Source organism: Geospiza fortis, unplaced genomic scaffold, assembly GCF_000277835.1.
Source record: "Geospiza fortis unplaced genomic scaffold, GeoFor_1.0 scaffold40, whole genome shotgun sequence".
NCBI classification, from domain to species: domain Eukaryota; kingdom Metazoa; phylum Chordata; class Aves; order Passeriformes; family Thraupidae; genus Geospiza; species Geospiza fortis.
Window position 1 is genome coordinate 11,647,675 of NW_005054297.1, and position 26,314 is coordinate 11,673,988.

The 26,314-nt window shown below is 37.4% G+C and overlaps 1 long non-coding RNA gene across 1 annotated transcript in view; it reads left to right on the top strand.

Moving 5' to 3' along the window:
- The first annotated feature begins 1,247 nt into the window (after positions 1 to 1,247).
- Positions 1,248 to 26,314, top strand: part of LOC115947685 — a 30,981-nt gene continuing 5,914 nt past the window's right edge. The window contains exons 1-2 of the long non-coding RNA XR_004081541.1: positions 1,248 to 1,319; positions 19,135 to 19,275. This is a non-coding gene — a long non-coding RNA (uncharacterized LOC115947685). The remainder of the gene's footprint in view (positions 1,320 to 19,134; positions 19,276 to 26,314) is intronic.

A 26,314-nucleotide genomic window follows, 5' to 3' on the forward strand; every position in this document is an offset into this window, starting at 1 on the left:
AAAGTAGTAGACACAATACCGTATCCTTCATGATCTAAAGAGCAAGCCATATGTTAAACAGTTTTTATTACAAAAATCTATTAGTTTCTTACAAACTAGAACTTGAGTATTTATGATGCACACAACAAATCTGTCTTGGCAATATCAAAATCCCTCAGAGACCTCGTTTACAGAGAAACTATTTTAACTTTCCAGTATGCTATTTATAATCATCTCAATCACTGGTTCATTATAAACTGTTTGAATGATCCCATTTTGTTTTCAGATATTCTACTCTCATAAAACCCACACACTATCACAGAAATTGTGATGACACAGTATTGCCCCAGAATCACAGACTGGCTGAAGTTAGGCGATCTGAGGAGTCCACCTGGTCAAAACCCCTTGCTCAAGCAGGACTACCTCAGTAGGATTGCCCACATTCAGGTGGCTTTTGGGGCTCTCCAAGGGTAGAGACTTCACAATCTGCTGGGCAGTCTGTGCATGTGCTCAGTCATGCTCAGAGTAAAAAAGTGCTTCCTGATGTTCAATGGGAACATCCTGTATATTGGCAATTTGTGTCCATTGCCTGTTGTCCTGCCACTGGGCAGCACTGAAAAGAGCTTAGCTTTGTCCTCTTTGCATGCTCCTATCAGGTTATCTATGTATAATACCAAGTTGCCCTCTGAGGCTTCTCTTCTCCAGTCTAAACTGTTCCAGCTCTCTCATTCTTTCCTCATAAGAAGGATGATCCATCCTGTTCATCACTTTTGTTGCCTTTTGTTGGATTCTTTCCAGTCTGTCCGTGTCTCTCTTGTACTGGGGAGCCAAGAATTGAACACAGAACTCCAGGTGGGGCCTCACCAGTGCTCAGTGGAGGGGAAGGAAGGATCACCAGTCTCAACCTACTGACAACCCTTTTTATAATGCAGCCCAAGATATCTTCCACCTTTTTTGTGGTAAGGGTACATTGCTGGATGATGTGAAGCCTGCTGTCCACCAGGACCCCCAGTATATTTTCTGTGAAGCTGATTCCTAGCTGTGTGACCTGCAGAATTTATGGTGCCTGGAATTGTTTCCTATCAGTCGCAGGATGTCACACTTCTGGTTGAAGCACCGGAGGTTCCTTTCAGCCCATTTCTCCCAGCCTGTAAGGGCTGTAAGGGCTGGATGGCAGCATGGCCCTCTGGCTTATCATCCTTTAATTCCAGCTCTGTGTCATCAGCAGGCCCATGATGAAGGTGTTAAACAGGACTGAACCCAACACTGACCCCTGGATACACCACTACCTGGCCTCCTGCTAGTCTTTGTGCCACCACTCTCTGGACTCAGATATTCAGGTAATTTTCAATCACCTCACTCTCTCCTTATCCAGCCAATTCTTTACCAGTTTGTCTGTGAGCAACAGTTTCAAGGCCCTTACTGAAATTTAGGTAATCAATATCCATTGTTCTCCCCTCATTTACCAGTTCATTATAGGAGTTTATTGAATTGCAACACTCCGGTCATGGGAGTCATCCCACAACACCTTTGTGATCCCAAAAAATCCATAGCCCTGAAGCTGCGCACAGGTCTTTAACTCAGTGTGTTTATTCCCCATACTGCATGTATTAGGGTACAAGCACTTTAGAAATGCACCTCAGCATGTTGAGTCCCTGGAGAGGGTCTTGGGGATTTTTGTATAGTTGCTCCCTATAGGCACTTCCTTGCTTACATGCAAGCATTGGGGTGACTCAGTTTGAGAAATATTAAGTTTTTACATTTCACAAGTTATGTGATCTCCAGGTAGCTTCATCTCACACTGTTTCATTCAAAATACCATAACATGCCAAATATTTTCTCTACTTATATGTAATACTAACAAATATAGTGCAAAATTATGACATTAACACAAACTATATATCCTTTGTTAACTTTCCTCAGTTATAACTTTACTAAATTTAAAATCTACTTGCTACTTTAAATGCTCTTAAATTTGTCATAGATACTATGAAAGTTACCCAAGCTTTTCCAGACATTCTCATGCATTTCTAAACCTCCTTTTGTTTATAATACAAGTGTGAAGAAATATTGCCACAAGGTAATAAAAAGCTTGTGTGTAAGGTTTAGATACTACCAATTTAGGAAGCATTGAGCTAGATTATTGCTATATCAAAGCAGATACCCAAAGCTGCTGCTAAACCATAGATGAAGGTTAGACATTTTCCTACCATCATTTTTTGTTTGGGCAAATTGCAGGTATCTCCATGCTTAGTGATAAATTAACAGTATTAATAACTTTGAAGTGTCTGATCCATATATGCTGTGGCAGTTGGCAGATTTTCTGACTCAGACAAGAGGAGACCTATTTAGCAAACATGTCGAATTTTCACAGCTTTCACCCTTTGGATGTTCCAGCACAGTTTTGCCAAACATTTCTGCTGTTTCTGTAGTATTTCTTGCTTCAATAGAGCACCAAGTTATTCTCACACACACTGCTGGATAGCAGCCCAAGGTGATGACATCCTTAGGAGAGCATGAATGTGTACGAAGGTTGGTAAGAGCTCCCAGAGGCTGCTTGCAGCCCCATTGCATAAACACACTGTTTAGTACAATCTAGAGATTATTCACTAGTGAATTTTCTTCATTACAGACAGTTTCCCCCACATTGCAATACAGTATATGGCAACAAAATATTTATGGCTGAGCAATCAGTATTACATGATTGATGTCTGCTTTAAACTCTCTTGGCTGCCCTCACCCATGTCTTTACCTCATTCTGTCGTCAGTTTTTCTTTAAGTTAATAATCCTCAGTGAAAGTAGGTCCACCTTATCCTCCACATAAATTTTTAGAAGTTAACCCCACCATCATATTTGATCTCTATTCAATGTGATTCTTCCCCCTCATGCAGTTACCTCAGCCTGACAACAACTGATCTAAAGGCAACATTAGGAATATCTTGTTACTGGAAGCCACTATATCAGAAGGAGATAATTCTGCATCCAGAAGGAGGATTGAAACACTACTGCTAACCTATATCTTATGAAATCTCCCATGAAGAATAATATAAATTGTAGTATTTTTTTTTCTCTAAGTCTGAAGACGCTCACCAGACCTTAGGAGGGAATTTGTGGTGCTCATACCTTTTGAATCCTACCCACTCCTTCAGGAATAACTGTATTATGGTAAGCTTGAAAGCTTCAGGGTCTTAATCAAAATCCACCACTGTCATCTATTTCGATTCCTCAAATCAGGAGCCCTTAAGCCAAGTTAAAAGCATCAGACCAACACTGCCATATTCTGCTCAAATTCCAGTTAAAATTTGAATTGTTTCTCATTTTTAAAATAAATGTACTGAAAAAATAGACATTTTCTAAACTCTGCTGGAAAATTCTGAGATATAATACTACATTTAAAAAGCTTGTTGACACAAGACTTTAATTTCTATATCATTATCTTTATTATGTTCTTAATTTCTCACAACCTTCTGTCTCAGAGGTGAGAGCAGCCTTTCAGTACTCATGTCTCCATTGTTTACTTCAAACTATTGCTACATAGAAGAAGAGTCACAAAGAACTCTGTTTTATTAATTACTTCACATAAAATCACCAATGCTTGCAGAGCTGCATTGCAGAAACCATTCAAACTAGACAAAGAATCTGGAGAACTCTTAAAGCGGAAGGTTCAAACACATCACATTTTTTGAAAAAAAAGTGGAAGATTTTTATCACTAACCTTTCTTTTCTTTTTTTTTTTTTCCTTGTAAAACATTGTTCAGCACTGGGCAATTGCAATAAATTTAGGTAAGGTGCCTCAAGCATAACCTTAATATGGAGAAGCATAGTTGTTCAATTTGCAACAAACAATTCATATGCATCCCAAGAATTTAATCTAAGGAGGATTGAATCAAACTTTCCTGCTTGATAGAACTGAAAATGTGCTACTGTTCGTTGAAAAGTGGTGGAGTATTTAAATATAAATCTGGCTTCTAAATAGAAAGAATTAATGAAAATTAGATAAAGAAATGTAGATCAATAATTAGGCTTCCATTTGGAGACTATGCTGAGATATACCTAAACTATCTTTGTCTTTCTTGCATTTTATCTAGTCTTTGAAATTTCTCTAGCTTTCACCCTTAAATAATAGTCTGCTACACAGACACACAGTGTTAATAGTCCGTGCGCAGTCAGAAGAAAACAAACACCCCATGAATTCCAGTTACAATTCCTGCTAGAGAGACCCTGGTGTTTCCACAAGTCCAGGAAGAGCAGTATCCTGATTTCTTCCCATAGTCTTCCTCTTAGTGCTCCAACCTCCCTTCCCCTCTCTGGTTGCCTCCTACCAGCCCCTCAGTGGGCTGTGGGAAACGTGAACTCCTGCAGAGATTACAGGCTCAGTCCAAGGTTTCTGAAGGACGTCATACAGCCTGCTTAATTTCCAGTTAGGCTGAACAGCCAGCATGCTTCCCTCTACCTTCATAGTATTCTCTACACATACAACCCTGTGCATAACAGAAAGGTGAATTTCCAGATGTCTTTACTAGTGTTACCATTTATACCAGTAGTGCATGTTTGGAAAACAAAAACCTAAGACATTTAGAGCAGAAAACCATCTCATATAAAGAAAATTCCTTTTTTGACTGAAAAACAATTTAAGACGTACCATATGTGAGAACAAAAAGTGAGCATGAACTACTTTAAGCTATCAGACATTGTAGTGCAGATACACTGTGTTGTCTGTGTATTTTTCATGGAAAATACATGCAGATTGTTCTGAAACAGATATAGATTTTTCTGACAATGATCAAGAATTTTTATAGTTTTATTTAAAATATCCTTCTAGTTTGTTTTCTTTGTGTGTGCAGTTCCATTGTACAGCTGTTTCATGATGACTTGAGAAATTATTGATCTTACCTCTGAACTGCAAAATCTGTGATAAGTGAATTTTATTCCCTTATCGAGAATGCATCACTTGAAATGATTCATCATTAGTGGGGAAACAAATTTCTAACAATACAATGTGACTTCCATGACTAGAAAATAAATATTCTTAGATTTTGTTGAACATATTCATATCTCTGTGGTGGGTTTTACAAGATCAAAGAAGCAAGAGAAAACATCAAAGACAGTTGTTTACAAAATGTTACAGGCACAAGACAGATATGGGCATATATGTGAGCACTTCAGAAGCTTGTTATGAGTTAGTTAGTTCCATACTGTGTTGCATGGAAGAGGTTTTTCATACTGTTAAAAAAAAGAAAGGAATAGATCTTTGGAGCCTGTGGTTCTGTGGATGTGATTTCAGAGACTGATTTTTTTTTTCCCTAGTAACTTTCTTACTTTAAATTTTTAGCAGTATTTTAAGCAAACTTATTTAAATGGCCCATAGAATTCAGTGAATAATATCCATTCATAGTGGTTTTATGTAGGCTGATCCATCTTAAGGTTTTACATAGTCTATTAAAAAAAAACCAAGCAAATGAAAAGAAAGGGGGAAAAAAAGGAAGTTCTTATTAAGAATAAAAAAACAAAGATCTAATCACAACAATAGTCGACATCTTCAATGGGTCACAAACTCCCTTCACTTATTAAACATAGTTAGGGAAGGATCTGATCACGTATGCCTCCATTTTTAGTCAAGCATTATTTAGGAAAGACTGACTGAGGTCTCTGAAGTGAGAAGATAGAGAAAGCACAGTAGTGACTGCAATGGGCTCATAGGAGGAGGAGGGTGTAGGTACACACAAAAACAAAGAGCCTTTCTTGCTAGAGAAAAAGTCCTGGAATGTGCTGCTGTGGTACTTTCCCTTCCTGGATTTAGAAGGTGGGATGGTAACATAAACAAATAAGTAATCTAAGAGCTAAACCAAACAAAAAAAACTACCAACACTAACAGAGGACAAAAAATACCACGCTGCAGAGAGGGGTATTTAGTGAACAAACTACAAAATACTTGATTTTACTCTACTGGGAGAAGAAGAGAAATATTCTAAAGCAAATATCCAAATGTACTAAAGAGAATATGAGAGAAAAAGGCATCGTTTATCCTAAGAAGTTTCAGATGCAGCATACCAGTTTGCTAGTTATTATCATAATGCGACAAAAGCTACAAAATAACTTTGCCAACCTTGTCATTTCAATATTTTATGCATTGGATTTCTTTTCCTGGATATGTCAGCGAATTCTTCTCTCCATAACATGTTGCCATAGGCTAAAAGCACATAAAAGAGGTCTGTCAAAGACATGTCACATGTAATAACATTATACCATAAAGAACACTCTCCTTGGTTGCTTCTGGAGGTCTACATTTCAAAGGTATTGCCGCACCTGAAACACCCCAACTCAGACTCAGCTGGAAGTACATGGTATTTGTTCCCACCTTTAGACCTTTAGTGAAAACCAGTGTATATAAAACGACCTTCAGAAGGTCTGGATAACATCCAAATTATGCTGGAAGAAAGGTGAAGGACTTTTCTGGCCATCCCTGTTTGCTCAGGGATTTGTTCTTGATATCTAGGTTTTAGAGGGGCCACTGCTCCTTGGCAGTGGAGGCAGTCAATGTTGAGACCAGACTAGTGTTGAAGCTGGAAGGACGATAAGCAGCTAAAACACATCCCAAAATGTCTTTTGGAAGTGATCAGGAGTTCCAGCAGTTTGGGTGGCATTACCTTTACCTCAGTGCAACTAGTTGCTCTTTTCTATGCTCCCTTCCAATTGCATTTCTTCAGGTTTATTGCACATCTGACCATCTTACCTTCTTCTCCTCTGCTCTCTTCAATCCTTCTGTTTATCCTCTGTTATAAAAACTCACCAAAATTAGGCTGGTCTTTGCTGAAGAGCCATCTGCATTCTGCTTTTGGATGGATTAAGTACCATTTTTCACTTCACTATGTCTATTTAGCTCTAAATCTCAGGAGTCAACTAACACTGTAGTTTTAAAGCATCACACACACAAAAATATACAAACAGCTTGCTTGAAAGGTAATTTCAATATGTCATACATGCATGCCAGCATCATTTGTGGAGTAAAGAGTATTTTCACCTTTATTAAAATCTTAATTTTAAATAATTTGAGGATGAAGACCAATCACTAGTGGGGTTTGGCAAACCCTATGCTCTTCAAGGTCTTCATAAACAACCTGGATACAGGACTGGAAGGTATACTAGATCAAATGCAAAGATGATAGAAAATTGGGAGAGCTGTAGGTTCCCTTTGAAGGAAGAAAGTACCTGCAGAGAGACCTCAACAATTTAGAGGACTGACAAATTAAGAGTCAGCAACCATACAAAGTTCAACAAGGGAAGGTACTGGGTTCTGCACATGGGGTGGGGCAGTGCTGGATCTACAGACAGACTGGGGAATGAGAGGTTGGAGAACAGTGCTGGGGATGGGAACCTGGGAGTCCTGGTCAATGGCAAGTTGAATGTGAGTCAGCAGTGCCCTGTCAGCCAGGAGGGCCAGCTGAGAGGGCATCTGGCACAGCACTGCCATTCAGGCAAGGGAGAAGATTGTCCCAATCTGCTCTGCAATGGGGCAGCCTCGTCTCAGGTTCTTGGGACAGTTTTGGGTGCCACGGTATAAGAAAGGCATTAAACTATTAGAGAGCATTCAAAGGAGGGCACCAAAGACAGTGAAGAACCTGAAGGGTAGCCGCATGAGGAACAGCTGAGGTCACTTGGTCTGTTCATGCTGTGGAAGAGGAGACTGAGGAGACACCTCATTGCAGTTGCAACTTTCTCATGAGATGAAAAGGAGAGCCCAGCACTGATCCCTTTCTGTAGTGACCAGTGACAGGACTCAAGGGAATGGCCTGAATTTGTGCCAGGGGAGGTTTGGGTTGCATATTAAAAAAATATTCTTCCCTAGAGGGTGGTTGGGCACCGGATTCCCAGGGAAATGGTCACAGCACCAAGACTGACAGAGTTCAAGAGGTGTTTGGACAATACCCTCAGGCACATGGTGTGACTCTTGGGGAGAGTGCTGTGTAGTGCTAAGAGTTGGATTCAGTGTTTCCTGAGGGTCCCTTCCAAACCAGCTTGTTCTGTGATTCTCTGAGAAAAGCTTCACCAAAACTGCCAAAGACAGGAAAAAAGGATCAGGGAATGATAGAGGGAAAAAAAGATAAGAAAAGAAAATAAATCAACTATTCACAGCATCAGTAGAAGGAAAGTTCCAGTTCACTGGTACTTTGTGTTCTTCATGCTTCAAGGGCTTTTGGAATAACAAAAAATTGTGCACGCTTTCTTTGCCAAAGCAAGTTGAAAAGACAGATGTTATCCTAACTTACAACCAGGGAGTCTGGCTGCCCATTCCAGTGGCATACTCTGGCCAATTAAAAGCTGACATCTTTAGAAGTGAGAAGCATTAACACAAGCATGAGTCCAATGCTGATTCTGACTGCAAATTCTGTTTATTCTGAAAAGACACACTATTCTGAGCACAAAGGAATGCTTCATTGGTGACATTCTGCAGGCTGCTTTTGGGATAAATCATGGTTTTAAAGACTGACTGGTATCATTGCTTGGCCTAGAGAGTAGAAGGATAAGTCCAATTCCTGTTGAAAGTAATGGAAAGGCTCACATTGAGGCAATTGTTTTGGGGACAGTACTAGGTCTGAAATTTTTATTTTCTTTGTAATGGAAAACCAAATTCAGCAGTCTCCCTTAACACATTCCTATTGAGCTATAATACAGGCACATTTTACCCTTTTTTAATTCTTAACCTTTATATTAAATGTTAAATAGTTCTTATAATTTTTGCCTTACCATTCACAGAGACGTTCACAGACACTTTAGAAATCCTTTTTCAGCTCATTTATAACTTTTTGAAAAGACAGTAAAAAAGGTACACTTCTAAGGTGCACTTCTACTAATGAGATACAGGAAGGTATTCTGCTTCTTCCTCCCGCTTATGTACTACTTATTTTATAAGCAATAGTTAATATTTGTCTGACACTTAAAAGGGAACTTCCTTGCAAATTCTCCTAATAGGAATCCTTTAATAAATATTTTTTGTTACAACAGTTCAGTAGTCATACCTGAAATTACTTTTCAATCAGCTAACCTGAACATTGTAAGGAGTACAGCTATTTAAACCCAGAACTGAAAAAAACCAAGCAAGACATCTCCAGAAAGCTGGATTAGACTACTATTAAACACTGCTGTCTGAAGTGTATCATCCGAGGGTACACATGTGTATTGCAGTCGCATTGGTAGACAGAGCACAGAAGAGCTCCAGTATTACTTGCAGATGTAAAGATTTATTCTCTGTATTTTTGCTTAAAACTTGATCGAGTTTCTTCCACCTCCACTGCTACACTCATCTCAATTGTTCTTATTTGTCATGGACTGAGCAGGTTAACAATCTTGTCACTTGTACTGGCATTTAAATTGCTGTTTTCATCTCCTTCCTCCTGTTTAATTATCTTCTCTTTTTTTTTGATAGGACCTGACATTTTTCTGACTTCTCCTTCCTACTGTTTACAGAGATGCTTCCAGAATAAAAGTAAATAAATCAAAATTAATGATGGCATGAATTTGACAGCTTCCAAAATTTGCAGTTATTTTTTTTCTATTTCCTCCTATTACTGTATTAACAGATAACAGTTTGACATGGAAACAATGTGCTTCAAAACAGCAGTCGACTTATCTAGGAAGTCAGCATATTTGTTTAAAATCTTTTAGGCGGCAACAGTAACCATTTCAAAGCTGTAAGACAAGGTCTGAACCTGAAAAGAAATTAAAGGTTGCACCTTCAGGCCTCTCTAAAGATCTATAAATCAGCTACAATTCACTTGTCTTCTTGCTAGAAACATGAGAATTGATGAGTAATAAGATTAGTGAAAACAAACTGCCACCTCACTGCCTACCAGGAAAAATGCCCAGAAAATGCACTTGCACAGAATCTTTCGTTTAATTCACCTTCTACTGTGGGTTTGCTGATGAATCTGTATTCCAGTTATTCACACTTTCACTCACTGCAGTAATTTAAAGCACAGTGCCAGATGTCCTGAGTATGTCAGGAAAAACAACAACAACAGCAAAACCCAAACAAACAAACAACAACAAAGCACAAAGCTAGTATTCACTTATGGGGAAGTCCTCCTGATGCCCCTATTAATTTTTAGTCAGCTACCATTCACATCAACAACGACCTAACACTGTAATCTGACCAGCAGGATGGGTCAGCTCAGAACAGCTGACTTAGAAACAAATCAGGAGGCCAATGATGAGAGGTGATTCTGTCTATCAGAGACTTCATTGTTAGTCCTTATTAGCACCCATTCATCCTGTAGGTGCATAATTAACTCTGAGAAGAGTTAAGAACAATCTAAGAACCAAGGCTATAACGTGATGACAAAAAGACTGAAGACATATAAAGGGTATGTTCCTCAATTGCTCAGAGTGAATTTTCCCCCGACTTCCCACCATGATATTTATACCACACAGTTCAACCAGTTTGTCCCCACACTCTTCAAAATGGGGCATGAGCATGATTTACTAAGACAGTTGTTGACACTAATTTCACAAAAGTAATTCTGCTGTTATGTCTTACTATCACCTGCCCAGTATTCCACACTGTGTCTTTTTTTAAACAATTCCTCAGTATCCAATACCAAAATTCTCTAGTGAATGACTGAAACCTTTCCAGTGCTGTTATTAAAGGCACTGCATTCTGTAAAATCTTCACACTTTCAAATGTTTGGACTGAACCTCATGACACAGGTACTCAACTCATATACCCTTCATATACCTCTCATATACCCTAGCAGGCTTGTGAGAGTTACAGAAGGAACAGAAAATTTATAGATTTTGCCGTTTTTGCAGTTCACAGGAATGTTTTAAATATGAAATAACATTTCACTATGGCACTGGGGATGGCACTGGTTTAACACTCATAGAAGCCAAAGATAAATCAGAGGTACAAGCAAAACACTAAAAAAAAATTACAGTTCTAAAGACAAATTGTCATTAACATTTCTTGCAGAACCTTAAAATTGTAACTCAGCAGTTTCAATCTGCTTTGCATTTTAGCTAGGATTGTCCCACCAAGCATTCCAACTTGGGGATCTGGTTTATGGGTTGTTATGGTGGTACTAGATTGCTGGTTGGATTAGATGAACTTGAAGGTCTCTTCCAGCCCTGACGATTCTGCGATTTTGTGATTCTTTGAGACAAGCAAGTGCTGAAGCTGTACAACTTTGCAGCATTAGCTCCAATGACTTTGATTTCTTTGGAGTTTTTTCTGGTTTGCTTTTTTGTTTTTGTTTGCTTTGGGGTTTTGGGTTTTTTTTGGGTTTTTTGGGGTTTTTTGTTTGTTTGTTTTGTTTGTTTGTTTGTTTGTTTGCTTGTTTTGTTGGGGTTTTCTTGTTTTAATTGAGGTGTACTGGTGTGCTACAGCACAGGGAGTAACAAGAGCCAGCTGCTTCCTCCAGGCTGGGATCTGGGACCTGAGGTCAGGCTGTGCTGAGACAGCAGAGCTGACTGTGAGTCAGCTCTCTCTATAGCCCTAGATGTGGCAAAATACTGGTCCAGCCTACAAACAGGGAGCCCAACCAGGAGCAAAAGGAAGTAGGACCAAAAAGAGGATGGTATTCAGCTATTCTAAGAGGAAGGTCAGGCCTGGGGCCGGACATGATATGGCCACTAGCAGGGTGTGGGGAGGCCTCTGGGCAGGCTAATCAGAGCCATCACCTTTAGTGCCCTCAGGGCCCCGGTATAGCTGTTGAATTGCCAAACCTTGAGATCACAGAAAAAGCTGAGTTAGAGGGGACCCACAAGGATCTTCAAGTCCAACTCTTGGCCCTGCACAGGACCATTTCCAAGAATCACACCATATGCCTGAGAGTATTGTCCAAACACTTCTTGCACTCAGATAGGCTTGATGCTTTGACCACTTCCCTGGGGAGCCTGTTCCATTTTCCAACACCCTGTTGGGCAAGAACCTTTATCTAATACCCAAATCAAACCTCCCCTGGCATAAAGTGAAACCATTATCCTGGGTCCCATCACCGGTCACCGCAGAGAAGAGATCAGTGCCTTCCCCTCCTGTCCCCCTCATGAAGGAGTTGTAACTGCAGTGAGGGCCCCACTGAGCCTCCTCCAGGCTGGACAGACCAAGTGACCTCAGCTGTTCCTCATATGGTTTCCCCTCAAGGCCCTTCACCTTTTTTGTTGCTCTCCTTTGAACATTCTCTAATGGTTTAGTATCTTTCTGTGCTCAAATCAGTGATCTCTCTGTAGGCTAAGTAATGGACTGCACTTCTGAAAATTTGGAATATGTACCTTCTACCAGACTGGGTTATGTTATAAGTCTATTAAGATTTTAGTCTTTTACTTCAAATCCTTGTCATATACTGACCTTTGTAAAATAACTTATACTGAAAGAACCCCATCTTTACCAAATTGACTTAGAGGTGTCTCTATTTTTATTACTTGGTGAACTTTTCCTGAATTATCCAAGCATTCTCAATAGCTCAATTACTAATTTTTTGAGGTAGGTTGTAGTTTTACAATTCAATTGGACTGTGAATTATATGTGATTTTAATAAAAGCCTGACCTTTGTTGCTGAAACATCTAATCTTTCAAGAAGATTGAGGATTTTTTATGAAGTTGAAACACCATGGAGGCAGCTAAAATCAGCTGCTGTTCCATAGACTCAGTTCCTCATTTCTCTATTGTTTATTACATCCTGAGCATCCTTACAAGTCTAAGCTTACCTACAGATGTTGATGAGAGTTCATCTGAAATGAGAAGGCCTCTGGCTAGGCAGAGCTGGGTTTTTTTGTTGTAGGAATTTGTTGCTTCATATACTGCAGCAGAAATAGACCATGTCCTAGGAACAGTTTCAAAAATAATTGTTGCAATTTGTTCCCAAGGTTTCTATTATCTCATTTTGGATAACTAGGCATGTAAATTGTCTTTGATTCATTCTCAGGTACCTTAAAATATTCACAACATTCTCCAGGTGCAGTGCACATATTGCTGAATAAAGATGCAGTCATCTTTGACATACAAGAATATATTTTCCAACTTCCTCAAAATACAAATGTGTGATTGGAAGGGATATCCTTAATCCTCAGATATAGTAATTTGTTTCTCCAGAATGTTGCTCCATAAAATTATTAATTTACAAAGCTTATCTTTTAAGAAAATCTTCTTGTTTTGTTGGTTTTTTTTTTTCATTCTTATTGCTTTCTATTCCTTCAATAGAAGAAGATGAAACCATATAACTGTCTTAAGAACCTGCTGTGTCTTTTTAGCTTAGATTTATTCCTGGCTAGTTTGTCTCAATTTCTATATCATTTATACTTCTCTGTTCACACTGCATGTCACTGGATTTCTATGATCACATTTTTCCGTTTCTGGTCCTCATTGTACCAGTAGTTTCAAGTTTGTCGCTAGTCGCATTAAATTCTCTCTTTTATGTGTTATTGATATGAAGAGGCTCTCCTATGATGAGGTTTGTGTCAGAAATTCTTGTTGGCACAAAAATCTTCATGCAAAAGACACTGCATTTTTATTATTACTCTATTCAAATTTCCTGGTACTACTAATCCTTATTAAAACTTATCCTCTTTCACTTATTGCATTTCTAAATGTCATGTGATTTATTCTGCATGACATTCTGTACATTAATCTCTCAGCACAAAGTTTGTTTGGTTAATATAATGCATATTACTTCCTACTTCCAGTATAATTTTGCCATTCTCCCCTTACATTTTTCTCTTTCTTCTTTTTTTTGTTTTCCCCTGAAAAAATCAAAAATGCTGGCATGATGCTCTGCTGGTATATTACTGAGATTCTTTGCTTTGTTTTTTTCCCCGCTAGGAAAGTCTGTCTTGTGGAACAACTTATCTGTTAAAAGTATTTCATATCCCAATAACATTAAAAGCAAAGTACACTACTAGATAGATAATAATGGAGTCATTAAAACTGCAGGAACCTTGGCATTGTCATTGTTTTCTGTATTTAACATTCACAGACTTTAGTGTTGGTGGTTAAGAAATGCTTTGAATTCTGGAATTTCATTGTAGTGGATGGTGTGGTAGAGCTAGAACTTACCTCTGTGCGAGCTGCAAGCTGAATGATGTTTGCAATACATATTTAACAAAAAGTACTGGTTAGTGATTGACACATATATGACTGGAATTCTTCTGCAAACAAGCCCTCTCAAGTGCTGTTTTCCCTTTATTATCACCACTATTCCTCTATAGAATATACTGACTGTTTGTATTAGCCAAGAGGAAAAGGACCTTTATCCCATATCAGTATGCAATAGCTTGTGTGGTAGTTTTGTGCACAGGTATCATCTCTGGCTGGCAGTGTTTCTATTGCCAGAATAGAGGCAGAGCTGTAAGAATTGCTCCTTGCACTGTGACCTCCTTCCGCCAGCATTGGGTGGAAACATGAAATTTAGATCTGTGTTGTCATTCCAACTGGGGCAACTTCTTCCAACAACTGTTCCTTAGCACAGATGCATGTGATGCACTTCATGGCACAAGAGACTCTGCTCATCAAAGTAGGTGGTCAGCTGCCTGCTGACCTGGGTGAAGCTATTTAGGGATTTATGCTGGCCTGCATCCTTATCGGCAGGAAGTTTTCAGCTGATCTCTAGATGTTGCCAACCTGCTGCCTGCACCAGGTAGAGTGGAGTTGTACGTCAGTCCCCTCATTATCCCATTCAGCTGGAATCTCTAATTTTCTACAGATATTTTTTTTCATCTCATTCACTGTGTCCCACTGTGCATATTATCTGAACACCTAGTAGAGTAACCACTACTAAAAATAAACTATTGTCATTAAATTCTGTGTGGGATTTGCAAAAATTCCTTTTACAGTTTCCAAAGGGAAATTGCAGATTTATGATGGTAATTAAAATTACAATCTTACTTTAAGCCAGCCAACTAAGGCAGTGGTGAAAATAATTAACCTCACTATAAAATAGGTGTACAAGGCAGGTGGGATGTATATGCTGCCAGGGCTGACTGCACAGAGCTCAAAGAGAGCCATGATTTAGTCTGGATACCTAATTTTTAAACAGCTAAAACTGGGGGAAACCCCAGCCAATATTTATGTATTTAATATTCAGTACATATTAATCTCATGGTGTTCATGTGACTTTACAAGACTGAATTTGTATTTCTACGTATCCTGCTCAGTTTATGTGTGTCTGATGCTTAGGCAGCAGCATAGGGAGCAGATATTGCAGACTTTGTGGGTGTGTGTGCATTTATAAAGCTTGTATTCCTTACACAATTGGTATCGATCACCCATCGATTTTCTGGCACACCTTCCAATCAGATTCCTATATTAAAGGAGAATAAAAAGCTGAAAGTGATTTCACAGATCAAAGAGCATTTCTTTCAGTTGTACACAATCCAGATAAGAAAAATACCAAGGATAAACTGTAAAAATAATAAACTATTTTATCCCACTATGATTGTAGGAAAGCTAGCTTGGAATTTTTTTTTCTTTCATAATTGGAACATCCGTCTGATTTACAGCTTAAGATCTTTTTAAATCAACAGTTCCTTCCTATTTTTATGTCACCACTGACCTAGAGAGTATTTACTCTCCTTCTTTGCCATTTATCTCTCACTCCCAGTTTTTATATAAATAAATAAGAATAAATATATATCCTTGGAGCACTGATTTTTATTGGTTAACAAAATAGAGATTTTTCTATATATATTAGCATAGGTTTTCATACCTCTTGACTGGACTTACCAGACACATGGTATTTATAATGCTATTTTATCAGTGCCAAACAGAGGGGCAGTAATTTTTTCCTTCTGTCTCATAGAAAAACTGTATACAGGTGCCATTGTATATGGATAATATAAAATTCATAGATCTGTTTTGTAAGTTCATGGCTTTGTTGTTTATATTATACCTTTAGAAAATGATAGCTGTTCCAGCTGACAAAGAGAAATTAATCAGATATTAACAAGTAATTTATTTGGACTTTTCAGAAGGCTATAATAATTGAAAGAATATAAAGGAATTATACATATATAAATATATATATACACATATATGTGCACAAGGATTTATCCTTACCATGAAGGCATATCAATAACATTGTTGTGGTTTTGGAGTATGTGTAAATGAAGTAGTAAATGTTTTTAATAGTGTTTTCATAGAAATTTAAGGAATTTAAGCAGTATCGGGGTTGACATTATCTATCCGTAAGGTCAGATTGTGATAATAATACCACAATGACCCCATTCCTGATGGTGCTGAAGGGATGAAATGCATTACCTAACCAAAAGCCTACAGTCCACTAAACAAACATAAGTAATCTGGTGTTTATTTAGCAGAATGTACTTAATAAAGTGATAAGTGTTTCAGTGTCCTATCTTTACATAAAGTCCAACAAATAAACAGGGAGGTTGGAAAGTGAAGAGAGCACATGACAGCAAAAAACCAACCACATACAATCAGCCACTGGTAAGCAAGGGCTATCCACTCCCACCACTTCTTGATAGTATCTGTAGTTGACTTCACTGCTACACTGCTTGGTTTGTTTGTATCTCCTCTGTGGATGCATGCCCTGTCTCCCAGATTTCTGTAGCTGATGTCATTCACAGCCCCATTGTTTCCACTCCCTTGAAATTTGTTTCCATGTTCTTTTTCTTACTTTCCTTTTCCCTCACCCGTTCCCTAAACATACTTTCCAACTTTGCTGTTCTCTTCCCCCTACCCCCCTCGCCCCTTATCATGAATCCAGCTCTTTTCATTGAGAGCAACATAGTCAAGTGAAAAGTTTCTGTCTCAACGAAGTGTCAAAGTGTAATGGTAATTTTTCACATTTTCCTTAATTTCTATTGATATATTTCCAGTGACAAAATTTTGATTTAACATATTTGTATAGGTACTTCTTTCTAGCTCCTGGAGCCAGAGAATAATTTTGAAAAGCATTAAACAGCTATCTATTGTTGTCTGGGGCTTATTATTATTGTATTTTACTTCTGAATGACAGATAAGCAGAATTTGACCTTCCATATTCACAGAGATGGGGTTTTATATTTCAAATGAGATTTATTTTTCCCCCTGTAGATCTTTTCTACTATTTTTGTGACTTAGTCAGTAATTTCATCCCCTAAGAAAAATGCCTGTGGGGCCATTTCACACAAAGGGATTTGGCTTGTTCTCTGAATTCACAGTGTAGCCCTGAACAGCAGGAGTTATTCACTGGGGGTTCCCCCCCACCATGTTCCAATCATTTTATTGTTAGTGAGTTTCAAAAATAAACATGTTTTATCCCCTTGAGCAACTCACAATATGCAGCTGAATTGAATAATATATTTTCAACTTGTTATACTTGTGCCAATTTAAATTTCAGGAACAAAACTGCTCAGGAATATGCAGGGCTACACGTCTATGTATCTTTCAATAAAGACTAATCAGATTTCTTTTGGTCCTGAATCATTGTTGAAAAAATATGTGTGGTTACTAGTGAGCATGCTTGCTTCAAGAATACTGCATTTCTACATGCTCAGAATAATTTTATATTCATTTTGATTAGAGCAAACTGCTTACTCTCAAGAGGCTGACAAACACTAAAGATTTCCACTTTAGTGGTTTACAATGACATCAAAGTGGCCTTATATCTTTGTAAAAATCTGTTTCCTTGGTAACGTGAAGCAAACTGTTCATTTCAGAGGTGCCTATAGAGAGCAACTGAGCTTTTATTTTCATATTAAATATCAAAACTTAATGTGGATAATGACATTGTACAAAATATACTACTGAGTTTAAATTATATTCAATCTTCAAATAAATAATAAAAATGGTCACATTGTAATATCAATAATTTATAATTATATTTAGATAATATTATTTGTTGAAAGTCAAAGTACAATATGTTTTCATGCTTTTTTTTAAAGACAAACAATAAAACCAGAATAATGACTGTTGAAAAATCACACATATTAAGAAATACTTAATGGAAAAGGATTCCCCAACAAGTAAATTTTAAAGAGTTTGCAAGTACTGTTTAGTTAACAATGAAGGATTTCTCTGCCAGGAGTATCATTCTCTGCTAAAGAAAAGCTTTATGCACACAGAATTGCAATGAAAAATAGCTCTCTTCATACAATCAATAAATGATTAAAACTCCCCATCCTGGCTCCATTTATTTATTAGACTCTTTTGCTGTATCTTAACTAGGGACCTGAGCAGGAAATACATCTAAGCATGAGCTTAGCTTTGAAGTGGCAAACATTTGTATGGAAGCCTTCTCAGTTTAGGAAGGATTTGAGGAACAGATGCAAAACTTACAAATTCTCATGAACACCGTGAAGCTGTTACAGCCAAAATTATCACACATCTACATGCAGATAGTCTTTTTTCTGACAATCTAAACATCTCCACAAAACAAACAAACTGACACTCGAGTTATGATCAATAATCACTCTGCTCAGGGCTCATTAGAGATGGGAAAATATCTCCTTTTTGTCTTGATGTAAAGGGAAGGAATGTGAGGTAGGGATTGGACAGAGCAACAGAAGGAGTGGTGAAATTCAACAGGACAGGACCCAGACAGAGAAGCTTTATAGGGAAACATAAGGATCTCTGTTGGGAGAAAGGAGGGGTGTGCTTTTATAATCAAGGAGGCAGTATACTACAAAGGCAAACTGTAACTTATGGGTGCTGAATAAAACTCCTGCAAAAAATTCATCCCCTAGCATCTTCCTAGATACTACTCCCATAAATTATTGTGAATTATGCAGGTGTAGATCTTCCAGGGAAACTGGGATTATCTGAATGAGCCCTTTTTGTAACAGCTACATATTGTCAGTCTTTTTTTTTACTATTTCCTAGCAAGTTGAGCTGTGAGAACATACAGAAGTCTTATGCTTCAAATTATTTAAAGGTGCATTTAGTTTGCAGAAAATATCTAGTGAGCTTCAAGAGTAGATTGGAAAGGCAAACCAACAATGTGCCTAATAACCAAACAAAAGACTTGTAGCAAATCTCTGACAGGGCATCATGCTCAACATCAAAATGTGCAAGAAGGTACTTCTTGTTCTAAGTAGTAAACATTTTTAACAGCAACTATACAGAGCATTATGGGGTAGTATTATGCTATTCTGCAAATAGAGTGGGGATACAAAACCTTTTGTACAGGGAGTCATCAGGGAACAATAATTTTTTTTTCTTCCACTAGATTCCATGCCAGTATTCTATACAAAGTCAAGAACTCCTGTGAAAACTGAAGCTCCTCTCCATGAAGAACTGTGTTGATAATACACTCGTGCTCTTGGATTCTTCTGGTCTGGATTCTTCTTCTGGGTCACAGGAACTGAGGGTGGTAGTATTTGCTTTTCTATACTATAGTTGAAAGATTTATAAATGAATAATTAGTGTGACCCAGTCTGGCATCATGGTTATAACGTAGCAGCTAATTAAGTTCCCATTCTAACATCATTATTACATTCGATGGGTTTTGTTAGATTATTTGTTTACTTATTTGCTTTTGCTGGAGAAATTTAATTTAGCTACACATTTGGCCATTAGCTGGTCAAAATTGCTATGAGACAATTTATTCTCTGTTGTTTTTAGCTTTGAAAATATAGCAGCATAGGCTGTAATTAAGGAATACAGCTGTGAACAATCAGCACCAAAAGGTGACAGGTTATTTAACACACAGAGCATGAGCAGCATAGTGCACCAGGAAAGATCCAGCAGGAAAGATCTAACATTTTCAGAGGAGGTTTACATGACCAAAGAGTTGATGTGTGTTGTCAGAAGAAATCACTGAGATGTAACCTGAGGTGCTATGGATAACATGGACACGAGAAGGAGTTACCTCATCTTACAGCTGGGAAAAACATTAACTAGAACAGAATGCTAGTTAAGCCAAACAGAGGAAAAACAACAATAGTGAATCTTCACACTTTTTAAGAGCTCTTCTGGTCCTTGAGGCATTAATTTAAAGTAGGACTACTTTTTAGCAAGTATTTCCATTTTTACCATCTCTGTTTCTTATATTCTTAAGAAAACCACACACAACAACTTGGAAATTGTAAAACCAAGACTCCTGGAAATTTTGCCCATTCCAGAAACTTCAGCAAGGAACAATCAACATAAGTTATTTACATGTTGTGCTATCAATGTATTTAAATTCTTGTAAAGGAACAGAGATGACAAAAACTACTGTGATAAGAGCCTCGGTGCTCAGCACATGGCTTCCATGCAGCTCCTCTTGCTTTAGAGTTCAAATAATTCCTTCAACAAGATTTTTATCTGGTAATGGGCACATGAATGTTACTTTCCAGTAGTTTTGTACACTAGACAGGAACCATAATTGTATAGTGTTTCTAAGCTGCCTGGGAGTAAAAGGGGAGATTTTCACTTTTTGGGTGATTGAGGTGAGGGGAGAGACCTTCCTGAAGGGCTGAACAAAGACAGGATGGGACACTCTACAGTGGTATGGAGCAGTTTCCTGGTAGCACTTGGGAAAAGACACAGTTTGGCAACAGACTATCCCCACAGAGCTAACTACCTCCAGCAAAAGCCTGGATTATCAGACATAGTTAAAAAAATGAATTTGCCATCTCGTGAACTTACAACTTTGTTTATCCAGGAGCAAAGGAGTATTTCATATGGCATGACCACAGCAACAGTGATGGCAGTGAAAAAAACACCTTTATTAGTAAGAAAGCTAAATTTCCAGAATAGTCTTTTGACAATGTTTTTTTTCCACATTTTCCAAGTAACATGAAGTTACTTGGTAAAGTCACTTTTTTCTCTCCACAAGTAAACACAGCTTTTAGTTGTGAAAAAGAAAAGCACGTTTTCTCATGTGAAAATAACAGGAAAATGATTGGAAGCTGAAGAAATCTTGAAAAAATAATTTGGAGATGTACAAGATTTTGCAATTGCTTAACAAATATGATTAAAGTTGGTAAGGCCACAAGTTTATAAAATTAGGATTTAAAGTTCATTTCTGTAGATCAGACAAAACCTTTAGCGTTTTTATGTGTAAACAAGAATTAAACACAGGGAAGTTTTTAAAAAATAATAAAATCCATGAATAATGCAGATATATTTTTACTGATCATTGGAGGAAAAATAATTCAGTTCAAAAGTGATAACAAAATTAAATGATAATGAAAAGTAATGGAGCACTAGAAAGACAGAACTATTTAAATATGGAATAACAGATTGATATTCACAAACACTCCAGAAACAGAATAATGTGCGCAAGAACCTTGACTCATGCTAATACTTCCATTTTTTATTTGTTTGTTCGGTTTGTATTTTTACTCTGGCAATTATAGCTGAACAGAATTCAAGACAAAGGCTTAAATTATCATTTTTGCAGATTATTTCATTTTATTAAACCACATTATATTCACTTTAATGACTTTATTTGTATTAGCAAATCATTATTTTTTTTAATTTTAAAATTTAATTTTTCCTCTTTCTTTTCCTGTATATCTGTTCCCTTTTTTTGTATAGTAGAGATTTTTTGGTTTTTGGTTTTTTCCTTTAATAGAACTGTTTATTTCTATCAAAACATCTTACATATTTATTTTCACTCTTCAAACATATTAGCAAAGTGACCACCTGGCAGAAAACAAAGCCACAGCAAGAAGTAAAATTATTTGCTAGAAATTAAATCCATAATTAAAAATTAAATCCATAATTAAATCCATAAAATATGGCTGTTAATCAGACTTTTGAGCCTAAATCTTTAGTGCCATGGAGACAATTCACATTCTGCTACCTACCTTTCCATGCAAATTTATTTTATTCTTCTTTGGCTGTTAGTATATTAGCCATATATTTCATTTTGTTATTGAGAAATGGTGCAATACAACTCCATATAAATCTTGAGACACGTGTGTTATTCTTTGTACACACACATCTTTGGGTAATATCCTCAACACAAAGTTTCAGAGATTTCACAGTAACCCCGGGTCAGTCTTTGTCTTATAAGTGTCTGCCAAGAAGGCTATAATCCTGCTTAAGTTCCTTCCCTCAGGAAAACATTAGCTTCATGGTAGGAATTGTATGAAAATAAAATGCTTTTATAACCTTATGAGCGCTGTTATGAACATACCATTGCTGCTGGAGTAATATCCTCAACACAAAGTTTCAGAGATTTCACAGTAACCCCGGGTCAGTCTTTGTCTTATAAGTGTCTGCCAAGAAGGCTATAATCCTGCTTAAGTTCCTTCCCTCAGGAAAACATTAGCTTCATGGTAGGAATTGTATGAAAATAAAATGCTTTTATAACCTTATGAGCGCTGTTATGAACATACCATTGCTGCTGGACATGTTGCCTTTTTCTTTCAGTGTATTAGACAAATACTCATCTGAACTTGTGCAGCATTTTTTGAAGGTGCATTTCTTGATGTGGAAGACAGTACATCTTCACAAGTATACAGTTCAGCAGCAGAAAATAAAGTTTCACCACCAGCACAAATTCTTTCTTTTCTGATCTTTCAGAGATTTTTTTTCCTTCTTTTCCCCCTTTTTTCTAAATCAAGGTTTTCTTGTTTTGTACAATTGTCTTCTTGTGCTACATATTTGATGCTACCTCTGACGAAGTTTTCAATCTACAATGACATTTCCTCTCACCTTCAGTAACTCTTTTCCTGGCAATTCCCAAATCACTTGAGGAAGTTCAAACTGTAATTTCCTGTCTTCACTCCCAAGAGAATTCAAAATCTGGTAGAGAACTCAGAATAAAGAATGGTCCTTTTACTCTCTCTTCTTGATTCTTCTGTTCTGACTTCAATTCCTCGCTAGTGTATGGACCATTTCTCTTGTCTGTTCCTGCCATGCCCTGTATAGCTCCAAGGATGCAACCTAAGGAAGATGGTAACTGGTGTATTTGTGGTCCAAAAGAACTGTTGAACAAGTAACAGTTTCACTGTTCTTCAGTTTCCGTCTACAAATTCAGAAAAATCCTTTGTCCTAGTATTCGGGATTCCTCTGCTTTAAGACTATGTTAATAGGGGTAAGAACTGTGCCTCTCAGTTTGCAGATCTCTGTGTGTGAATGCATACGCCATCCAATATACAACAAATACACAGAGATGCAAATTAAATTTAGCAGAGTTACCAATTTCAGTTTTCAAGTATAAAGAATGTCTAGACAAAGTACATATTTGTCTTCCTCAGAGTGTCAATTTGTCTAGGCATGTAGAATTTGAGTGTATACTGGTGTAACTCATCAATATACAATATTTCTAAAGCAATTTATGTAGAAAATGGTCTATGTGTTGAATGCATACATTGCTGCTGAGAAAGTGAAAACCAATTAGCCCTTAGATAAACATATTATGGTTATGATGTGGGACATAAAGAGCAATCATGAAGAAAATTAAGAAGTCTCCTAGCTCCAGAAACTGTATCAAAGCTTGGTATTTTCAAGTGGAAAGAATAACCTTGGCTACATGCGTTTCATGCCTGGATAGGGAATAAGTCCTCTACTGACAAATCAAGACATGGAAGAGCTTCAAAATGAAAAGTATATGCAGGCATCAATTACATGACAATATTTTACAAGTTTATTCGCTAAACAATTGATAACAGAATACAAAAATAATGATGTGAATTTAGAAAGATGTTAAATTATTAAAAGGCTTCAACAAATATGGATTTTTTTAAAAAAACATCATTATGCAAGAAATTAAATCAGACAAAAGTATAATGTAATATTGCATTATCAGAGTAAGAAAAATCTCTTCCTTCCCAAGCTGAAAGGTAAAAGGTTTCAGAAGCTGGGAACACCATTTTCCATCAGAAGTGATGGAGACCCTGCCCTGCCAGAAGGATCTCAGCCACGCTAGGGCTGATGACTGAGCATAAGGGTGAGCAGCTGGCCAGCCTTGTCCATGACTGGGGCTGGGACAGAGTTTGCCATAGCTGAAGTCCTGCTTCCTGGGAGGTGGCTGGGCATTGCCTGTGGATGGGAAGTAGAGAATAAATTCTACTTTTTTCTCCTTGCATGTACAATTTTCAATTTTTGCTCTAGTAAACTGCTTTTCTTGACCTACGAGTTGTCTTCTTATTTTCTCTCCCCTGTCCACCGGAGAAGGAGAAGTGATAGAGTAGCTTGGTGGACACCTGGCATCCAGACAAAATCAACCCCTCACACCTGGCAAGAGAACAAATTCCAGAGCCTTATTAACCTGATTTTCCAGAAACCAAGTTACTCAAACACTGCTTAGTGTTTCAGTCACTTGAATGATCAGAGCCAGATAGCCTCAATAAGATGTGCCTCCAACAGTAAGACACAGAGAATTTTCACTGAATGCAGCTTCCCTTTCCTTAGGCTGCTTTCCCAGCGCAAGTCATAGTCCACTTTAAATCATTCCAGCTTGCTGTCTGTTCACAGACTAAAGTGGAAAAGGGTAGAATAAAATATTCAGTATTTAATACCTAGTAAGAGAATAGCAAACAGAAAAATATTTAAGACATATGTACTGAGATAGTACACATGCCAAGGCAGGCTAGGCAAAGGAATAAAATACAGCTAAACTGATTAAAGAAAATTGATTATTTGTTTCCCAAGGAGAAATTATTCACTAAGGAAAGAGAAGCAGAGGGCTTGGCTCTATAAAAATTACAAAAATCTCAAGCTGCTTCCCCCTGCCTAAGAAAATAAAACCAACAAAACCTAAAATAATTATTGATATACTTTTATAGAAACACCAAATGTAGAGGTACATATTGGTATTGATTTAAAATATATTTAAATTGCACCATTTCCTTTTAATTGCTAAACTATTTTGAAAACTGTTTTAAAAACTATCTTCTCGAAGTGCCAAGAAAAGTCAAACTGATTTTTTACCCATAGTATGGACCAGTTGCTTTCAATATATTTTAAAACCAGAATCTATTTTCCTACCATATAAAACAGCAAGCTGAAATCCAAGTATCCCTTTCCAAAGTCATCTGTGGTCAGGACACAAATTTCTTCAGGACACAAATGACTTCTGGAAATCCACTAGGCTAATGGATGCACCAGTTTAACCAGTGGGCTTCATCACCCCAGTTTTCTGATATCTGACTCTGTTAATTAAACTAAATCCTTTGTAGGAGGCTTATTTTTCAAGCACCTGGCTTCATTTGAGAATTCTGAACAAAAAGCAATTTAATTATGGCAACTTTTTAAGTTAGTGAGGAAATGAATCTCACAAAAAACCCAAAACCTAACCAACAATATATAAAATCAGGGTTTAAAATCATGCATGAGAAATGAGGAAAAGAGAAAATTCAAAATGCCAGTCAAGACATCAAACACTTTGTCAAATATATTCCTATATTCACATTTGAACTGTAAGTATCCAGTTACAGTGTGTGAGAGCCTTATCCTGGTGATAATGTGAATACTGGACCCTTAAATTCCCTCACTGGTGAACAAATGGAGGTTCTCTTTGCTGGCTTCTTTAAAATGACCTTAATCAACAACAGTGCATCCATTCCCAAACAATAACTTGTGAGTGGGTTTCTATGACTTTGGATCTGTTTCTACAGATGAAGACAAGGATAAGGAAAATTATTCTCCAGCCTGCACCAAATTGATCTTATAGCGTGGTTTCAGCGCTACTTCCATTATGATCTAGGTGTTCAAACTCAAAACTCGGTGCAGAATCTCCTCACAGAGAAGTACAAAGGAAGATAGAACCTTTAGAAAAAGCCCTTGGTCACAGGGAGAGGCCTTACCTAAGGTTCCTTTCCCCCAGAATAGCCCATTGCTCCAGATCTCCAGGTATCTCTTATTTAGGGCTTTTTTTGTGTAGAATTCCAGATACCCTTTTCACAAGCCCAGTACTAGTGAGTGTAAGGGAAAAGAGTGAATGGCAAAGAGATTAAAGACCTTTTATAGTAGCTTTGGAAGAAAATTTTTAAGATTAATCACCTCAAGCCTTTCTGAACAGGCTGCCTACCATATTGCCTGTTTTTTAATTAAAATTGATTAATCAGCTACATCCATTCACCCATTTAGATTTCTGTGTCATGTATTTTCATTAAAGTCCAGATCACTATAAAATGTAAGATTCAGCAGAAAAGACACTTCACACTAAAAGATACATCTTGAGTTATCAAAGAAGGGAATTGATCCCTTCTGAGACAAAAGGTTGCTAATTCATCAGTCACACACAGGAAATTACATCTGGCTTTAGGAAAATACTGAAGCCTACGAGGATAAGAACTGACACTAATTGGGAGGAATGACAAAACTTCCTTGTGAATAAGACAGAAATTAAAAAGTTTCATGGAGAAATATTAAACTTACCTGAATGGATTTCAAGAATGAGATCTTCTTGCTGTGCAAAATACAAAGTTTTTGTTTTTTTTTTTTTTTTAATTTAGGGTTGCCCTACT